The sequence below is a fragment of the Musa acuminata genome, unplaced genomic scaffold, assembly GCF_036884655.1.
Source record: "Musa acuminata AAA Group cultivar baxijiao unplaced genomic scaffold, Cavendish_Baxijiao_AAA HiC_scaffold_1049, whole genome shotgun sequence".
Classification (NCBI taxonomy): domain Eukaryota; kingdom Viridiplantae; phylum Streptophyta; class Magnoliopsida; order Zingiberales; family Musaceae; genus Musa; species Musa acuminata.
In genome coordinates this window covers 125,108-138,153 of record NW_027021263.1, presented here as the reverse complement: position 1 = coordinate 138,153, position 13,046 = coordinate 125,108, and the positions used below count along the sequence as shown (strand labels likewise).

Genomic DNA, 13,046 nt, shown 5'->3' with positions numbered 1-13,046 from the left:
AAGGAGTGCAACACGAGGACTTCCCAGGGGGTCACCCATCCTAGTACTACTCTCGCCCAAGCACGCTTAACTTCGGAGTTCTGATGGGATCCGGTGCTTTAGTGCTGGTATGATCGCACTCGTTTTGTGTGCGTCGTCCCTCGCCTTTGTGCACGTCGCGGACGGCGCATATCGACGACCGGAGCCCATTGCGCGCCCCGAAACCTCTCGAACGATCTCGGAATCGCCATCGTCGGATCTCTCCGATGCCCACGAGGCCGACCGCGTACCGGACACGGCAAGCGCGCGCCGAAACCATCGGGACTTTCTCGAACGAACTCGGAATCGCTATTGCGGCCCCATTCCGGAAAGCTCTCTCCGAGCCCCACGAGACTGACTGCGTAGCGGTCACGGCGAATTCCGAGGCCCAAAACCATCGCCTCGGAGGTCGACGGGAGAGGTTTTGGCCGCTCGGGGCGCAAAAAGGAGTGCAACACGAGGACTTCCCATGGGGTCACCCATCCTGGAACCATACATGTCTGATCATTGTATGTTTACGAAGAAATTTTTAGATGATGACTTCATTTACATGTTACTGACACATTTACTGTTGGCCATGATGCTGGAAAAATTGAAAAGCTTAAAGGAGAGTTTTAAGTAAGTCTTTTGGCCGCTCGGGGCGCAAAAAGGAGTGCAACACGAGGACTTCCCAGGGGGTCACCCATCCTAGTACTACTCTCGCCCAAGCACGCTTAACTTCGGAGTTCTGATGGGATCCGGTGCTTTAGTGCTGGTATGATCGCACTCGTTTTGTGTGCGTCGTCCCTCGCCTTTGTGCACGTCGCGGACGGCGCATATCGACGACCGGAGCCCATTGCGCGCCCCGAAACCTCTCGAACGATCTCGGAATCGCCATCGTCGGATCTCTCCGATGCCCACGAGGCCGACCGCGTACCGGCACGGCAAGCGCGCGCCGAAACCATCGGGACTTTCTCGAACGAACTCGGAATCGCTATTGCGGCCCCATTCCGGAAAGCTCTCTCCGAGCCCCACGAGACTGACTGCGTAGCGGTCACGGCGAATTCCGAGGCCCAAAACCATCGCCTCGGAGGTCGACGGGAGAGGTTTTGGCCGCTCGGGGCGCAAAAAGGAGTGCAACACGAGGACTTCCCATGGGGTCACCCATCCTGGAACCATACATGTCTGATCATTGTATGTTTACGAAGAAATTTTTAGATGATGACTTCATTTACATGTTACTGACACATTTACTGTTGGCCATGATGCTGGAAAAATTGAAAAGCTTAAAGGAGAGTTTTAAGTAAGTCTTTTGGCCGCTCGGGGCGCAAAAAGGAGTGCAACACGAGGACTTCCCATGGGGTCACCCATCCTAGTACTACTCTCGCCCAAGCACGCTTAACTTCGGAGTTCTGATGGGATCCGGTGCTTTAGTGCTGGTATGATCGCACTCGTTTTGTGTGCGTCGTCCCTCGCCTTTGTGCACGTCGCGGACGGCGCATATCGACGACCGGAGCCCATTGCGCGCCCCGAAACCTCTCGAACGATCTCGGAATCGCCATCGTCGGATCTCTCCGATGCCCACGAGGCCGACCGCGTACCGGACACGGCAAGCGCGCGCCGAAACCATCGGGACTTTCTCGAACGAACTCGGAATCGCTATTGCGGCCCCATTCCGGAAAGCTCTCTCCGAGCCCCACGAGACTGACTGCGTAGCGGTCACGGCGAATTCCGAGGCCCAAAACCATCGCCTCGGAGGTCGACGGGAGAGGTTTTGGCCGCTCGGGGCGCAAAAAGGAGTGCAACACGAGGACTTCCCATGGGGTCACCCATCCTGGAACCATACATGTCTGATCATTGTATGTTTACGAAGAAATTTTTAGATGATGACTTCATTTACATGTTACTGACACATTTACTGTTGGCCATGATGCTGGAAAAATTGAAAAGCTTAAAGGAGAGTTTTAAGTAAGTCTTTTGGCCGCTCGGGGCGCAAAAAGGAGTGCAACACGAGGACTTCCCAGGGGGTCACCCATCCTAGTACTACTCTCGCCCAAGCACGCTTAACTTCGGAGTTCTGATGGGATCCGGTGCTTTAGTGCTGGTATGATCGCACTCGTTTTGTGTGCGTCGTCCCTCGCCTTTGTGCACGTCGCGGACGGCGCATATCGACGACCGGAGCCCATTGCGCGCCCCGAAACCTCTCGAACGATCTCGGAATCGCCATCGTCGGATCTCTCCGATGCCCACGAGGCCGACCGCGTACCGGACACGGCAAGCGCGCGCCGAAACCATCGGGACTTTCTCGAACGAACTCGGAATCGCTATTGCGGCCCCATTCCGGAAAGCTCTCTCCGAGCCCCACGAGACTGACTGCGTAGCGGTCACGGCGAATTCCGAGGCCCAAAACCATCGCCTCGGAGGTCGACGGGAGAGGTTTTGGCCGCTCGGGGCGCAAAAAGGAGTGCAACACGAGGACTTCCCATGGGGTCACCCATCCTGGAACCATACATGTCTGATCATTGTATGTTTACGAAGAAATTTTTAGATGATGACTTCATTTACATGTTACTGACACATTTACTGTTGGCCATGATGCTGGAAAAATTGAAAAGCTTAAAGGAGAGTTTTAAGTAAGTCTTTTGGCCGCTCGGGGCGCAAAAAGGAGTGCAACACGAGGACTTCCCAGGGGGTCACCCATCCTAGTACTACTCTCGCCCAAGCACGCTTAACTTCGGAGTTCTGATGGGATCCGGTGCTTTAGTGCTGGTATGATCGCACTCGTTTTGTGTGCGTCGTCCCTCGCCTTTGTGCACGTCGCGGACGGCGCATATCGACGACCGGAGCCCATTGCGCGCCCCGAAACCTCTCGAACGATCTCGGAATCGCCATCGTCGGATCTCTCCGATGCCCACGAGGCCGACCGCGTACCGGACACGGCAAGCGCGCGCCGAAACCATCGGGACTTTCTCGAACGAACTCGGAATCGCTATTGCGGCCCCATTCCGGAAAGCTCTCTCCGAGCCCCACGAGACTGACTGCGTAGCGGTCACGGCGAATTCCGAGGCCCAAAACCATCGCCTCGGAGGTCGACGGGAGAGGTTTTGGCCGCTCGGGGCGCAAAAAGGAGTGCAACACGAGGACTTCCCATGGGGTCACCCATCCTGGAACCATACATGTCTGATCATTGTATGTTTACGAAGAAATTTTTAGATGATGACTTCATTTACATGTTACTGACACATTTACTGTTGGCCATGATGCTGGAAAAATTGAAAAGCTTAAAGGAGAGTTTTAAGTAAGTCTTTTGGCCGCTCGGGGCGCAAAAAGGAGTGCAACACGAGGACTTCCCAGGGGGTCACCCATCCTAGTACTACTCTCGCCCAAGCACGCTTAACTTCGGAGTTCTGATGGGATCCGGTGCTTTAGTGCTGGTATGATCGCACTCGTTTTGTGTGCGTCGTCCCTCGCCTTTGTGCACGTCGCGGACGGCGCATATCGACGACCGGAGCCCATTGCGCGCCCCGAAACCTCTCGAACGATCTCGGAATCGCCATCGTCGGATCTCTCCGATGCCCACGAGGCCGACCGCGTACCGGCACGGCAAGCGCGCGCCGAAACCATCGGGACTTTCTCGAACGAACTCGGAATCGCTATTGCGGCCCCATTCCGGAAAGCTCTCTCCGAGCCCCACGAGACTGACTGCGTAGCGGTCACGGCGAATTCCGAGGCCCAAAACCATCGCCTCGGAGGTCGACGGGAGAGGTTTTGGCCGCTCGGGGCGCAAAAAGGAGTGCAACACGAGGACTTCCCATGGGGTCACCCATCCTGGAACCATACATGTCTGATCATTGTATGTTTACGAAGAAATTTTTAGATGATGACTTCATTTACATGTTACTGACACATTTACTGTTGGCCATGATGCTGGAAAAATTGAAAAGCTTAAAGGAGAGTTTTAAGTAAGTCTTTTGGCCGCTCGGGGCGCAAAAAGGAGTGCAACACGAGGACTTCCCATGGGGTCACCCATCCTAGTACTACTCTCGCCCAAGCACGCTTAACTTCGGAGTTCTGATGGGATCCGGTGCTTTAGTGCTGGTATGATCGCACTCGTTTTGTGTGCGTCGTCCCTCGCCTTTGTGCACGTCGCGGACGGCGCATATCGACGACCGGAGCCCATTGCGCGCCCCGAAACCTCTCGAACGATCTCGGAATCGCCATCGTCGGATCTCTCCGATGCCCACGAGGCCGACCGCGTACCGGACACGGCAAGCGCGCGCCGAAACCATCGGGACTTTCTCGAACGAACTCGGAATCGCTATTGCGGCCCCATTCCGGAAAGCTCTCTCCGAGCCCCACGAGACTGACTGCGTAGCGGTCACGGCGAATTCCGAGGCCCAAAACCATCGCCTCGGAGGTCGACGGGAGAGGTTTTGGCCGCTCGGGGCGCAAAAAGGAGTGCAACACGAGGACTTCCCATGGGGTCACCCATCCTGGAACCATACATGTCTGATCATTGTATGTTTACGAAGAAATTTTTAGATGATGACTTCATTTACATGTTACTGACACATTTACTGTTGGCCATGATGCTGGAAAAATTGAAAAGCTTAAAGGAGAGTTTTAAGTAAGTCTTTTGGCCGCTCGGGGCGCAAAAAGGAGTGCAACACGAGGACTTCCCAGGGGGTCACCCATCCTAGTACTACTCTCGCCCAAGCACGCTTAACTTCGGAGTTCTGATGGGATCCGGTGCTTTAGTGCTGGTATGATCGCACTCGTTTTGTGTGCGTCGTCCCTCGCCTTTGTGCACGTCGCGGACGGCGCATATCGACGACCGGAGCCCATTGCGCGCCCCGAAACCTCTCGAACGATCTCGGAATCGCCATCGTCGGATCTCTCCGATGCCCACGAGGCCGACCGCGTACCGGACACGGCAAGCGCGCGCCGAAACCATCGGGACTTTCTCGAACGAACTCGGAATCGCTATTGCGGCCCCATTCCGGAAAGCTCTCTCCGAGCCCCACGAGACTGACTGCGTAGCGGTCACGGCGAATTCCGAGGCCCAAAACCATCGCCTCGGAGGTCGACGGGAGAGGTTTTGGCCGCTCGGGGCGCAAAAAGGAGTGCAACACGAGGACTTCCCATGGGGTCACCCATCCTGGAACCATACATGTCTGATCATTGTATGTTTACGAAGAAATTTTTAGATGATGACTTCATTTACATGTTACTGACACATTTACTGTTGGCCATGATGCTGGAAAAATTGAAAAGCTTAAAGGAGAGTTTTAAGTAAGTCTTTTGGCCGCTCGGGGCGCAAAAAGGAGTGCAACACGAGGACTTCCCAGGGGGTCACCCATCCTAGTACTACTCTCGCCCAAGCACGCTTAACTTCGGAGTTCTGATGGGATCCGGTGCTTTAGTGCTGGTATGATCGCACTCGTTTTGTGTGCGTCGTCCCTCGCCTTTGTGCACGTCGCGGACGGCGCATATCGACGACCGGAGCCCATTGCGCGCCCCGAAACCTCTCGAACGATCTCGGAATCGCCATCGTCGGATCTCTCCGATGCCCACGAGGCCGACCGCGTACCGGACACGGCAAGCGCGCGCCGAAACCATCGGGACTTTCTCGAACGAACTCGGAATCGCTATTGCGGCCCCATTCCGGAAAGCTCTCTCCGAGCCCCACGAGACTGACTGCGTAGCGGTCACGGCGAATTCCGAGGCCCAAAACCATCGCCTCGGAGGTCGACGGGAGAGGTTTTGGCCGCTCGGGGCGCAAAAAGGAGTGCAACACGAGGACTTCCCATGGGGTCACCCATCCTGGAACCATACATGTCTGATCATTGTATGTTTACGAAGAAATTTTTAGATGATGACTTCATTTACATGTTACTGACACATTTACTGTTGGCCATGATGCTGGAAAAATTGAAAAGCTTAAAGGAGAGTTTTAAGTAAGTCTTTTGGCCGCTCGGGGCGCAAAAAGGAGTGCAACACGAGGACTTCCCAGGGGGTCACCCATCCTAGTACTACTCTCGCCCAAGCACGCTTAACTTCGGAGTTCTGATGGGATCCGGTGCTTTAGTGCTGGTATGATCGCACTCGTTTTGTGTGCGTCGTCCCTCGCCTTTGTGCACGTCGCGGACGGCGCATATCGACGACCGGAGCCCATTGCGCGCCCCGAAACCTCTCGAACGATCTCGGAATCGCCATCGTCGGATCTCTCCGATGCCCACGAGGCCGACCGCGTACCGGACACGGCAAGCGCGCGCCGAAACCATCGGGACTTTCTCGAACGAACTCGGAATCGCTATTGCGGCCCCATTCCGGAAAGCTCTCTCCGAGCCCCACGAGACTGACTGCGTAGCGGTCACGGCGAATTCCGAGGCCCAAAACCATCGCCTCGGAGGTCGACGGGAGAGGTTTTGGCCGCTCGGGGCGCAAAAAGGAGTGCAACACGAGGACTTCCCATGGGGTCACCCATCCTGGAACCATACATGTCTGATCATTGTATGTTTACGAAGAAATTTTTAGATGATGACTTCATTTACATGTTACTGACACATTTACTGTTGGCCATGATGCTGGAAAAATTGAAAAGCTTAAAGGAGAGTTTTAAGTAAGTCTTTTGGCCGCTCGGGGCGCAAAAAGGAGTGCAACACGAGGACTTCCCAGGGGGTCACCCATCCTAGTACTACTCTCGCCCAAGCACGCTTAACTTCGGAGTTCTGATGGGATCCGGTGCTTTAGTGCTGGTATGATCGCACTCGTTTTGTGTGCGTCGTCCCTCGCCTTTGTGCACGTCGCGGACGGCGCATATCGACGACCGGAGCCCATTGCGCGCCCCGAAACCTCTCGAACGATCTCGGAATCGCCATCGTCGGATCTCTCCGATGCCCACGAGGCCGACCGCGTACCGGACACGGCAAGCGCGCGCCGAAACCATCGGGACTTTCTCGAACGAACTCGGAATCGCTATTGCGGCCCCATTCCGGAAAGCTCTCTCCGAGCCCCACGAGACTGACTGCGTAGCGGTCACGGCGAATTCCGAGGCCCAAAACCATCGCCTCGGAGGTCGACGGGAGAGGTTTTGGCCGCTCGGGGCGCAAAAAGGAGTGCAACACGAGGACTTCCCATGGGGTCACCCATCCTGGAACCATACATGTCTGATCATTGTATGTTTACGAAGAAATTTTTAGATGATGACTTCATTTACATGTTACTGACACATTTACTGTTGGCCATGATGCTGGAAAAATTGAAAAGCTTAAAGGAGAGTTTTAAGTAAGTCTTTTGGCCGCTCGGGGCGCAAAAAGGAGTGCAACACGAGGACTTCCCAGGGGGTCACCCATCCTAGTACTACTCTCGCCCAAGCACGCTTAACTTCGGAGTTCTGATGGGATCCGGTGCTTTAGTGCTGGTATGATCGCACTCGTTTTGTGTGCGTCGTCCCTCGCCTTTGTGCACGTCGCGGACGGCGCATATCGACGACCGGAGCCCATTGCGTGCCCCGAAACCTCTCGAACGATCTCGGAATCGCCATCGTCGGATCTCTCCGATGCCCACGAGGCCGACCGCGTACCGGACACGGCAAGCGCGCGCCGAAACCATCGGGACTTTCTCGAACGAACTCGGAATCGCTATTGCGGCCCCATTCCGGAAAGCTCTCTCCGAGCCCCACGAGACTGACTGCGTAGCGGTCACGGCGAATTCCGAGGCCCAAAACCATCGCCTCGGAGGTCGACGGGAGAGGTTTTGGCCGCTCGGGGCGCAAAAAGGAGTGCAACACGAGGACTTCCCATGGGGTCACCCATCCTGGAACCATACATGTCTGATCATTGTATGTTTACGAAGAAATTTTTAGATGATGACTTCATTTACATGTTACTGACACATTTACTGTTGGCCATGATGCTGGAAAAATTGAAAAGCTTAAAGGAGAGTTTTAAGTAAGTCTTTTGGCCGCTCGGGGCGCAAAAAGGAGTGCAACACGAGGACTTCCCAGGGGGTCACCCATCCTAGTACTACTCTCGCCCAAGCACGCTTAACTTCGGAGTTCTGATGGGATCCGGTGCTTTAGTGCTGGTATGATCGCACTCGTTTTGTGTGCGTCGTCCCTCGCCTTTGTGCACGTCGCGGACGGCGCATATCGACGACCGGAGCCCATTGCGCGCCCCGAAACCTCTCGAACGATCTCGGAATCGCCATCGTCGGATCTCTCCGATGCCCACGAGGCCGACCGCGTACCGGACACGGCAAGCGCGCGCCGAAACCATCGGGACTTTCTCGAACGAACTCGGAATCGCTATTGCGGCCCCATTCCGGAAAGCTCTCTCCGAGCCCCACGAGACTGACTGCGTAGCGGTCACGGCGAATTCCGAGGCCCAAAACCATCGCCTCGGAGGTCGACGGGAGAGGTTTTGGCCGCTCGGGGCGCAAAAAGGAGTGCAACACGAGGACTTCCCATGGGGTCACCCATCCTGGAACCATACATGTCTGATCATTGTATGTTTACGAAGAAATTTTTAGATGATGACTTCATTTACATGTTACTGACACATTTACTGTTGGCCATGATGCTGGAAAAATTGAAAAGCTTAAAGGAGAGTTTTAAGTAAGTCTTTTGGCCGCTCGGGGCGCAAAAAGGAGTGCAACACGAGGACTTCCCAGGGGGTCACCCATCCTAGTACTACTCTCGCCCAAGCACGCTTAACTTCGGAGTTCTGATGGGATCCGGTGCTTTAGTGCTGGTATGATCGCACTCGTTTTGTGTGCGTCGTCCCTCGCCTTTGTGCACGTCGCGGACGGCGCATATCGACGACCGGAGCCCATTGCGCGCCCCGAAACCTCTCGAACGATCTCGGAATCGCCATCGTCGGATCTCTCCGATGCCCACGAGGCCGACCGCGTACCGGACACGGCAAGCGCGCGCCGAAACCATCGGGACTTTCTCGAACGAACTCGGAATCGCTATTGCGGCCCCATTCCGGAAAGCTCTCTCCGAGCCCCACGAGACTGACTGCGTAGCGGTCACGGCGAATTCCGAGGCCCAAAACCATCGCCTCGGAGGTCGACGGGAGAGGTTTTGGCCGCTCGGGGCGCAAAAAGGAGTGCAACACGAGGACTTCCCATGGGGTCACCCATCCTGGAACCATACATGTCTGATCATTGTATGTTTACGAAGAAATTTTTAGATGATGACTTCATTTACATGTTACTGACACATTTACTGTTGGCCATGATGCTGGAAAAATTGAAAAGCTTAAAGGAGAGTTTTAAGTAAGTCTTTTGGCCGCTCGGGGCGCAAAAAGGAGTGCAACACGAGGACTTCCCAGGGGGTCACCCATCCTAGTACTACTCTCGCCCAAGCACGCTTAACTTCGGAGTTCTGATGGGATCCGGTGCTTTAGTGCTGGTATGATCGCACTCGTTTTGTGTGCGTCGTCCCTCGCCTTTGTGCACGTCGCGGACGGCGCATATCGACGACCGGAGCCCATTGCGCGCCCCGAAACCTCTCGAACGATCTCGGAATCGCCATCGTCGGATCTCTCCGATGCCCACGAGGCCGACCGCGTACCGGACACGGCAAGCGCGCGCCGAAACCATCGGGACTTTCTCGAACGAACTCGGAATCGCTATTGCGGCCCCATTCCGGAAAGCTCTCTCCGAGCCCCACGAGACTGACTGCGTAGCGGTCACGGCGAATTCCGAGGCCCAAAACCATCGCCTCGGAGGTCGACGGGAGAGGTTTTGGCCGCTCGGGGCGCAAAAAGGAGTGCAACACGAGGACTTCCCATGGGGTCACCCATCCTGGAACCATACATGTCTGATCATTGTATGTTTACGAAGAAATTTTTAGATGATGACTTCATTTACATGTTACTGACACATTTACTGTTGGCCATGATGCTGGAAAAATTGAAAAGCTTAAAGGAGAGTTTTAAGTAAGTCTTTTGGCCGCTCGGGGCGCAAAAAGGAGTGCAACACGAGGACTTCCCAGGGGGTCACCCATCCTAGTACTACTCTCGCCCAAGCACGCTTAACTTCGGAGTTCTGATGGGATCCGGTGCTTTAGTGCTGGTATGATCGCACTCGTTTTGTGTGCGTCGTCCCTCGCCTTTGTGCACGTCGCGGACGGCGCATATCGACGACCGGAGCCCATTGCGCGCCCCGAAACCTCTCGAACGATCTCGGAATCGCCATCGTCGGATCTCTCCGATGCCCACGAGGCCGACCGCGTACCGGACACGGCAAGCGCGCGCCGAAACCATCGGGACTTTCTCGAACGAACTCGGAATCGCTATTGCGGCCCCATTCCGGAAAGCTCTCTCCGAGCCCCACGAGACTGACTGCGTAGCGGTCACGGCGAATTCCGAGGCCCAAAACCATCGCCTCGGAGGTCGACGGGAGAGGTTTTGGCCGCTCGGGGCGCAAAAAGGAGTGCAACACGAGGACTTCCCATGGGGTCACCCATCCTGGAACCATACATGTCTGATCATTGTATGTTTACGAAGAAATTTTTAGATGATGACTTCATTTACATGTTACTGACACATTTACTGTTGGCCATGATGCTGGAAAAATTGAAAAGCTTAAAGGAGAGTTTTAAGTAAGTCTTTTGGCCGCTCGGGGCGCAAAAAGGAGTGCAACACGAGGACTTCCCAGGGGGTCACCCATCCTAGTACTACTCTCGCCCAAGCACGCTTAACTTCGGAGTTCTGATGGGATCCGGTGCTTTAGTGCTGGTATGATCGCACTCGTTTTGTGTGCGTCGTCCCTCGCCTTTGTGCACGTCGCGGACGGCGCATATCGACGACCGGAGCCCATTGCGCGCCCCGAAACCTCTCGAACGATCTCGGAATCGCCATCGTCGGATCTCTCCGATGCCCACGAGGCCGACCGCGTACCGGACACGGCAAGCGCGCGCCGAAACCATCGGGACTTTCTCGAACGAACTCGGAATCGCTATTGCGGCCCCATTCCGGAAAGCTCTCTCCGAGCCCCACGAGACTGACTGCGTAGCGGTCACGGCGAATTCCGAGGCCCAAAACCATCGCCTCGGAGGTCGACGGGAGAGGTTTTGGCCGCTCGGGGCGCAAAAAGGAGTGCAACACGAGGACTTCCCATGGGGTCACCCATCCTGGAACCATACATGTCTGATCATTGTATGTTTACGAAGAAATTTTTAGATGATGACTTCATTTACATGTTACTGACACATTTACTGTTGGCCATGATGCTGGAAAAATTGAAAAGCTTAAAGGAGAGTTTTAAGTAAGTCTTTTGGCCGCTCGGGGCGCAAAAAGGAGTGCAACACGAGGACTTCCCAGGGGGTCACCCATCCTAGTACTACTCTCGCCCAAGCACGCTTAACTTCGGAGTTCTGATGGGATCCGGTGCTTTAGTGCTGGTATGATCGCACTCGTTTTGTGTGCGTCGTCCCTCGCCTTTGTGCACGTCGCGGACGGCGCATATCGACGACCGGAGCCCATTGCGCGCCCCGAAACCTCTCGAACGATCTCGGAATCGCCATCGTCGGATCTCTCCGATGCCCACGAGGCCGACCGCGTACCGGACACGGCAAGCGCGCGCCGAAACCATCGGGACTTTCTCGAACGAACTCGGAATCGCTATTGCGGCCCCATTCCGGAAAGCTCTCTCCGAGCCCCACGAGACTGACTGCGTAGCGGTCACGGCGAATTCCGAGGCCCAAAACCATCGCCTCGGAGGTCGACGGGAGAGGTTTTGGCCGCTCGGGGCGCAAAAAGGAGTGCAACACGAGGACTTCCCATGGGGTCACCCATCCTGGAACCATACATGTCTGATCATTGTATGTTTACGAAGAAATTTTTAGATGATGACTTCATTTACATGTTACTGACACATTTACTGTTGGCCATGATGCTGGAAAAATTGAAAAGCTTAAAGGAGAGTTTTAAGTAAGTCTTTTGGCCGCTCGGGGCGCAAAAAGGAGTGCAACACGAGGACTTCCCAGGGGGTCACCCATCCTAGTACTACTCTCGCCCAAGCACGCTTAACTTCGGAGTTCTGATGGGATCCGGTGCTTTAGTGCTGGTATGATCGCACTCGTTTTGTGTGCGTCGTCCCTCGCCTTTGTGCACGTCGCGGACGGCGCATATCGACGACCGGAGCCCATTGCGCGCCCCGAAACCTCTCGAACGATCTCGGAATCGCCATCGTCGGATCTCTCCGATGCCCACGAGGCCGACCGCGTACCGGACACGGCAAGCGCGCGCCGAAACCATCGGGACTTTCTCGAACGAACTCGGAATCGCTATTGCGGCCCCATTCCGGAAAGCTCTCTCCGAGCCCCACGAGACTGACTGCGTAGCGGTCACGGCGAATTCCGAGGCCCAAAACCATCGCCTCGGAGGTCGACGGGAGAGGTTTTGGCCGCTCGGGGCGCAAAAAGGAGTGCAACACGAGGACTTCCCATGGGGTCACCCATCCTGGAACCATACATGTCTGATCATTGTATGTTTACGAAGAAATTTTTAGATGATGACTTCATTTACATGTTACTGACACATTTACTGTTGGCCATGATGCTGGAAAAATTGAAAAGCTTAAAGGAGAGTTTTAAGTAAGTCTTTTGGCCGCTCGGGGCGCAAAAAGGAGTGCAACACGAGGACTTCCCAGGGGGTCACCCATCCTAGTACTACTCTCGCCCAAGCACGCTTAACTTCGGAGTTCTGATGGGATCCGGTGCTTTAGTGCTGGTATGATCGCACTCGTTTTGTGTGCGTCGTCCCTCGCCTTTGTGCACGTCGCGGACGGCGCATATCGACGACCGGAGCCCATTGCGCGCCCCGAAACCTCTCGAACGATCTCGGAATCGCCATCGTCGGATCTCTCCGATGCCCACGAGGCCGACCGCGTACCGGACACGGCAAGCGCGCGCCGAAACCATCGGGACTTTCTCGAACGAACTCGGAATCGCTATTGCGGCCCCATTCCGGAAAGCTCTCTCCGAGCCCCACGAGACTGACTGCGTAGCGGTCACGGCGAATTCCGAGGCCCAAAAC

At 55.3% G+C, this 13,046-nt stretch overlaps 20 non-coding genes across 20 annotated transcripts; all 20 read right to left on the bottom strand.

Moving 5' to 3' along the window:
• Positions 1-2: 2 nt before the first annotated feature.
• On the bottom strand, positions 3-121 carry LOC135665790 (5S ribosomal RNA). The gene has a single exon (XR_010509483.1). It is a non-coding gene; the product is annotated as a 5S ribosomal RNA (ribosomal RNA).
• Positions 122-667: 546 nt separating this feature from the next.
• Positions 668-786, bottom strand: LOC135665789 (5S ribosomal RNA). Its single transcript, XR_010509482.1, has one exon. It is a non-coding gene; the product is annotated as a 5S ribosomal RNA (ribosomal RNA).
• Positions 787-1,331: 545 nt separating this feature from the next.
• On the bottom strand, positions 1,332-1,450 carry LOC135665884 (5S ribosomal RNA). The gene has a single exon (XR_010509577.1). It is a non-coding gene; the product is annotated as a 5S ribosomal RNA (ribosomal RNA).
• Positions 1,451-1,996: 546 nt separating this feature from the next.
• LOC135665788 (5S ribosomal RNA) lies at positions 1,997-2,115 on the bottom strand. Its single transcript, XR_010509481.1, has one exon. It is a non-coding gene; the product is annotated as a 5S ribosomal RNA (ribosomal RNA).
• Positions 2,116-2,661: 546 nt separating this feature from the next.
• LOC135665787 (5S ribosomal RNA) lies at positions 2,662-2,780 on the bottom strand. Its single transcript, XR_010509480.1, has one exon. It is a non-coding gene; the product is annotated as a 5S ribosomal RNA (ribosomal RNA).
• Positions 2,781-3,326: 546 nt separating this feature from the next.
• On the bottom strand, positions 3,327-3,445 carry LOC135665786 (5S ribosomal RNA). The gene has a single exon (XR_010509479.1). It is a non-coding gene; the product is annotated as a 5S ribosomal RNA (ribosomal RNA).
• A 545-nt stretch (positions 3,446-3,990) lies between these two features.
• LOC135665882 (5S ribosomal RNA) lies at positions 3,991-4,109 on the bottom strand. Its single transcript, XR_010509575.1, has one exon. It is a non-coding gene; the product is annotated as a 5S ribosomal RNA (ribosomal RNA).
• A 546-nt stretch (positions 4,110-4,655) lies between these two features.
• On the bottom strand, positions 4,656-4,774 carry LOC135665785 (5S ribosomal RNA). Its single transcript, XR_010509478.1, has one exon. It is a non-coding gene; the product is annotated as a 5S ribosomal RNA (ribosomal RNA).
• A 546-nt stretch (positions 4,775-5,320) lies between these two features.
• LOC135665784 (5S ribosomal RNA) lies at positions 5,321-5,439 on the bottom strand. Its single transcript, XR_010509477.1, has one exon. It is a non-coding gene; the product is annotated as a 5S ribosomal RNA (ribosomal RNA).
• Positions 5,440-5,985: 546 nt separating this feature from the next.
• On the bottom strand, positions 5,986-6,104 carry LOC135665782 (5S ribosomal RNA). Its single transcript, XR_010509475.1, has one exon. It is a non-coding gene; the product is annotated as a 5S ribosomal RNA (ribosomal RNA).
• Positions 6,105-6,650: 546 nt separating this feature from the next.
• On the bottom strand, positions 6,651-6,769 carry LOC135665781 (5S ribosomal RNA). Its single transcript, XR_010509474.1, has one exon. It is a non-coding gene; the product is annotated as a 5S ribosomal RNA (ribosomal RNA).
• Positions 6,770-7,315: 546 nt separating this feature from the next.
• Positions 7,316-7,434, bottom strand: LOC135665780 (5S ribosomal RNA). Its single transcript, XR_010509473.1, has one exon. It is a non-coding gene; the product is annotated as a 5S ribosomal RNA (ribosomal RNA).
• A 546-nt stretch (positions 7,435-7,980) lies between these two features.
• Positions 7,981-8,099, bottom strand: LOC135665779 (5S ribosomal RNA). Its single transcript, XR_010509472.1, has one exon. It is a non-coding gene; the product is annotated as a 5S ribosomal RNA (ribosomal RNA).
• Positions 8,100-8,645: 546 nt separating this feature from the next.
• LOC135665778 (5S ribosomal RNA) lies at positions 8,646-8,764 on the bottom strand. Its single transcript, XR_010509471.1, has one exon. It is a non-coding gene; the product is annotated as a 5S ribosomal RNA (ribosomal RNA).
• Positions 8,765-9,310: 546 nt separating this feature from the next.
• Positions 9,311-9,429, bottom strand: LOC135665969 (5S ribosomal RNA). Its single transcript, XR_010509658.1, has one exon. It is a non-coding gene; the product is annotated as a 5S ribosomal RNA (ribosomal RNA).
• Positions 9,430-9,975: 546 nt separating this feature from the next.
• On the bottom strand, positions 9,976-10,094 carry LOC135665968 (5S ribosomal RNA). Its single transcript, XR_010509657.1, has one exon. It is a non-coding gene; the product is annotated as a 5S ribosomal RNA (ribosomal RNA).
• Positions 10,095-10,640: 546 nt separating this feature from the next.
• Positions 10,641-10,759, bottom strand: LOC135665967 (5S ribosomal RNA). Its single transcript, XR_010509656.1, has one exon. It is a non-coding gene; the product is annotated as a 5S ribosomal RNA (ribosomal RNA).
• Positions 10,760-11,305: 546 nt separating this feature from the next.
• LOC135665966 (5S ribosomal RNA) lies at positions 11,306-11,424 on the bottom strand. Its single transcript, XR_010509655.1, has one exon. It is a non-coding gene; the product is annotated as a 5S ribosomal RNA (ribosomal RNA).
• A 546-nt stretch (positions 11,425-11,970) lies between these two features.
• Positions 11,971-12,089, bottom strand: LOC135665965 (5S ribosomal RNA). Its single transcript, XR_010509654.1, has one exon. It is a non-coding gene; the product is annotated as a 5S ribosomal RNA (ribosomal RNA).
• Positions 12,090-12,635: 546 nt separating this feature from the next.
• LOC135665963 (5S ribosomal RNA) lies at positions 12,636-12,754 on the bottom strand. Its single transcript, XR_010509652.1, has one exon. It is a non-coding gene; the product is annotated as a 5S ribosomal RNA (ribosomal RNA).
• Positions 12,755-13,046: the final 292 nt, after the last annotated feature.